This window comes from Falco peregrinus, unplaced genomic scaffold, assembly GCF_023634155.1.
Source record: "Falco peregrinus isolate bFalPer1 unplaced genomic scaffold, bFalPer1.pri scaffold_72, whole genome shotgun sequence".
Classification (NCBI taxonomy): domain Eukaryota; kingdom Metazoa; phylum Chordata; class Aves; order Falconiformes; family Falconidae; genus Falco; species Falco peregrinus.
The window spans coordinates 545001-550000 of NW_026599632.1; positions in this window are offsets into that span (position 1 = coordinate 545001).

A 5000-nucleotide genomic window follows, 5' to 3' on the forward strand; every position below is an offset into this window, starting at 1 on the left:
CGTTTAGGGTTAGGTCTCTTAGGGTTAGGGTTAGGGTTAGGGTTACGGTTAGGGTTAGGGTTAGGGTTATGTACATGCCATGCACAGCTGAGGTTTTGAGTTCCGTTTAGGGTTAGGTCTCTTAGGGTTAGGGTTAGGGTTAGGGTTAGGGTTAAGGTTAGGGTTAGGGTTAGGGTTAGGGTTAGGGTTAGGGTTAGGGTTAGGGTTAGGGCTAGGGTTAGGGTTACTTACCTGCCATGCACAGCTGAGGTTTAGAGTTCCATTTAGGGTTAGGTCTTTTAGGGTTAGGGTTATGGTTAGGGTTAGGGTTAGGGTTAGGGTTAGGGTTAGGTACATGCCATGCACAGCTGAGGTTTTGAATTCCGTTTAGGGTTAGGTCTCTTAGGGTTAGCGTTAGGGTTAGGGTTAGGGTTAGGGTTAGGGTTAGGGTTAGCGTTAGGGTTAGGGTTAGGGTTATGTACCTGCCATGCACAGGTGAGGTTGAGTTCCGTTTAGGGTTAGGCCTCTTAGTGTCAGGATTAGGGTTAGGTTTAGGGTTAGGGTTAGGGTTAGGGTTAGCGTTAGGTTTAGGGTTAGGGTTAGGGTTAGGGTTAGGTACATGCAAAGCACAGCTGAGGTTTTGAGTTCCGTGTAGGGTTAGGTCTTTTAGGGTTAGGGTTAGGGTTAGGGTTAGGGTTAGGGTTAGGGTTAGGGTTAGGGTTAGGGTTAGGGTTAGGTACATGCCATGCACAGCTGAGGTTTAGAGTTCCGTTTAGGGTTAGGCCTCTTAGGGTCAGGATTAGGGTTAGGTTTAGGATTAGGGTTAGGGTTAGGGTTAGGGTTAGGGTTAGGGTTATGTACATGCCATGCACAGCTGAGGTTTAGAGTTCCGTCTAGGGTTAGGCCTCTTAGGGTTAGGGTTTAGGTTAGGGTTAGGCTTAGGGTTAGGGTTAGGGTTATGTACATGCCATGCACAGCTGAGCTTTAGTGTTCCGCCTAGGGTTAGGCCTCTTAGGGTCAGGATTAGGGTTAGGTTTAGGATTAGGGTCAGGGTTAGGGTTAGGGTTAGGGTTAGGGTTAGGGTTAGGGTTAGGGTTAGGGTTAGGTACATGCCATGCACAGCTGAGGTTTAGAGTTCCGTTTAGGGTTAGGTCTCTTAGGGTTACGGTTAGGGTTAGGGTTAGGGTTAGGTACATGCCATGCACAGCTGAGGTTTAGAGTTCCGTTTAGGGTTAGGTCTTTTAGGGTTAGGGTTAAGGTTAGGGTTAGGGTTAGAGTTAGGTACATGCCATGCACAGCTGAGGTTTTGAATTCCGTTCAGGGTTAGGTCTCTTAGGGTTAGCGTTAGGGTTAGGGTTAGGGTTAGGGTTAGGGTTAGGGTTAGGGTTAGGGTTAGGGTTAGGGTCAGGATTAGGGTTAGGGTTAGGGTTAGGGTTAGGGTTAGGGTTAGGGTTAGGGTTAGGTACATGCCATGCACAGCTGAGGTTTAGAGTTCCGTTTAGGGTTAGGTCTCTTAGGTTTAGGGTTAGGGTTAGGGTTAGGGTTAGGTACATGCCATGCACAGCTGAGGTTTAGAGATCCGTATAGGGTTAGGACTTTTAGGGTTAGGGTTAGGGTTAGGGTTAGGGTTAGGGTTAGGGTTAGGTACATGCCATGCACAGCTGAGGTTTTGAGTTCCGTTTAGGGTTAGGTCTCTTAGGGTTAGGGTTAGGGTTAGGGTTAGGGTTAGGGTTAGGGTTAGGGTTTAGGTTAGGGTTAGGCTTAGGGTTAGGGTTAGGGTTATGTACATGCCATGCACAGCTGAGCTTTAGTGTTCCGCCTAGGGTTAGGCCTCTTAGGGTCAGGATTAGGGTTAGGTTTAGGATTAGGGTCAGGGTTAGGGTTAGGGTTAGGGTTAGGGTTAGGGTTAGGGTTAGGGTTAGGGTTAGGGTTAGGGTTAGGGTTAGGGTTAGAGTTAGGGCTAGGGTTACCGTTACGTACCTGCCATGCAGAGCTGAGGTTGAGTTCCCTTTAGGGTTAGGCCTCTTAGTTTAAGGATTAGGGTTAGGTATAGGTTTAGGGTTAGGGTTAGGGTTAGGGTTAGGTACATGCCAAGCACAGCTGATGTTTTGAGTTCCGTTTAGGGTTAGGTCTCTTAGGGTTAGGGTTAGGGTTAGGGTTAGGGTTAGGGTTAGGGTTAGGGTTAGGGTTATGTACCTGCCATGCACAGCTGAGGTTGAGTTCCGTTTAGGGTTAGGCCTCTTAGTGTCAGGATTAGGGTTAGGTTTAGGGTTAGGGTTAGGGTTATGTACATGCCATGCACAGGTGAGGTTTAGAGTTCCGTCTAGGGTTAGGCCTCTTAGGGTCAGGATTAGGGTTAGGTTTAGGATTAGGGTTAGGGTTAGGGTTAGGGTTAGGGTTAGGGTTAGGGTTAGGGTTAGGGTTAGGGTTAGGTACATGCCATGCACAGCTGAGGTTTAGAGTTCCGTGTAGGGTTAGGTCTCTTAGGGTTACGGTTAGGGTTAGGGTTAGGGTTAGGTACATGCCATGCACAGCTGAGGTTTAGAGTTCCGTTTAGGGTTAGGTCTTTTAGGGTTAGGGTTAAGGTTAGGGTTAGATTTAGGGTTAGGGTTAGGGTTAGGTACATGCCATGCACAGCTGAGGTTTTGAGTTCCGTTTAGGGTTAGGTCTCTTAGGGTTAGGGTTAGGGTTAGGGTTAGGGTTAGGGTTAGGGTTAGGGTTATGTACATGCCATGCACAGCTGAGGTTTTGAGTTCCGTTTAGGGTTAGGTCTCTTAGGGTTAGGGTTAGGGTTAGGGCTAGGGTTAAGGTTAGGGTTAGGGTTAGGGTTAGGGTTAGGGTTAGGGTTAGGGTTAGGGTTAGGGCTAGGGTTAGGGTTACTTACCTGCCATGCACAGCTGAGGTTTAGAGTTCCGTTTAGGGTTAGGTCTTTTAGGGTTAGGGTTATGGTTAGGGTTAGGGTTAGGGTTAGGGTTAGGGTTAGGTACATGCCATGCACAGCTGAGGTTTTGAATTCCGTTTAGGGTTAGGTCTCTTAGGGTTAGCGTTAGGGTTAGGGTTAGGGTTAGGGTTAGGGTTAGCGTTAGGGTTAGGGTTAGGGTTATGTACCTGCCATGCACAGGTGAGGTTGAGTTCCGTTTAGGGTTAGGCCTCTTAGTGTCAGGATTAGGGTTAGGTTTAGGGTTAGGGTTAGGGTTAGGGTTAGCGTTAGGTTTAGGGTTAGGGTTAGGGTTAGGGTTAGGTACATGCAAAGCACAGCTGAGGTTTTGAGTTCCGTTTAGGGTTAGGTCTCTTAGGGTTAGGGTTAGGGTTAGGGTTAGGGTTAGGGTTAGGGTTAGGGTTAGGGTTAGGGTTAGGGTTAGGGTTAGGTACATGCCATGCACAGCTGAGGTTTTGAGTTCCGTGTAGGGTTAGGTCTTTTAGGGTTAGGGTTAGGGTTAGGGTTAGGGTTAGGGTTAGGGTTAGGGTTAGGGTTAGGGTTAGGTACATGCCATGCACAGCTGAGGTTTAGAGTTCCGTTTAGGGTTAGGCCTCTTAGGGTCAGGATTAGGGTTAGGTTTAGGATTAGGGTTAGGGTTAGGGTTAGGGTTAGGGTTATGTACATGCCATGCACAGCTGAGGTTTAGAGTTCCGTCTAGGGTTAGGCCTCTTAGGGTTAGGGTTTAGGTTAGGGTTAGGCTTAGGGTTAGGGTTAGGGTTATGTACATGCCATGCACAGCTGAGGTTTAGAGTTCCGTCTAGGGTTAGGCCTCTTAGGGTCAGGATTAGGGTTAGGTTTAGGATTAGGGTTAGGGTTAGGGTTAGGGTTAGGGTTAGGGTTAGGGTTAGGGTTAGGGTTAGGGTTAGGTACATGCCATGCACAGCTCTAGGTTTAGAGTTCCGTTTAGGGTTAGGTCTCTTAGGGTTACGGTTAGGGTTAGGGTTAGGGTTAGGTACATGCCATGCACAGCTGAGGTTTAGAGTTCCGTTTAGGGTTAGGTCTTTTAGGGTTAGGGTTAAGGTTAGGGTTAGGGTTAGAGTTAGGTACATGCCATGCACAGCTGAGGTTTTGAATTCCGTTCAGGGTTAGGTCTCTTAGGGTTAGCGTTAGGGTTAGGGTTAGGGTTAGGGTTAGGGTTAGGGTTAGGGTTAGGGTTAGGGTCAGGATTAGGGTTAGGGTTAGGGTTAGGGTTAGGGTTAGGGTTAGGGTTAGGGTTAGGTACATGCCATGCACAGCTGAGGTTTAGAGTTCCGTTTAGGGTTAGGTCTCTTAGGTTTAGGGTTAGGGTTAGGGTTAGGGTTAGGTACATGCCATGCACAGCTGAGGTTTAGAGATCCGTATAGGGTTAGGACTTTTAGGGTTAGGGTTAGGGTTAGGGTTAGGGTTAGGGTTAGGGTTAGGTACATGCCATGCACAGCTGAGGTTTTGAGTTCCGTTTAGGGTTAGGTCTCTTAGGGTTAGGGTTAGGGTTAGGGTTAGGGTTAGGGTTAGGGTTAGGGTTAGGGTTAGGGTTAGGGTTATGTACATGCCATGCACAGCTGAGGTTTAGAGTTCCGTTTAGGGTTAGGTCTCTTAGGGTTAGTGTTAGGGTTAGGGTTAGGGTTAAGGTTAGGGTTAGGGTTAGGGTTAGGGTTAGGGTTAGGGTTAGGGTTAGGGTTAGGGTTAGGGTTAGGGTTAGAGTTAGGGCTAGGGTTACCGTTACGTACCTGCCATGCAGAGCTGAGGTTGAGTTCCCTTTAGGGTTAGGCCTCTTAGTTTAAGGATTAGGGTTAGGTATAGGTTTAGGGTTAGGGTTAGGGTTAGGGTTAGGTACATGCCAAGCACAGCTGAGGTTTTGAGTTCCGTTTAGGGTTAGGTCTCTTAGGGTTAGGGTTAGGGTTAGGGTTAGGGTTAGGGTTAGGGTTAGGGTTAGGGTTATGTACCTGCCATGCACAGCTGAGGTTGAGTTCCGTTTAGGGTTAGGCCTCTTAGTGTCAGGATTAGGGTTAGGTTTAGGGTTAGGGTTAGGGTTATGTACATGCCATGCACAGGTGAGGTTTAG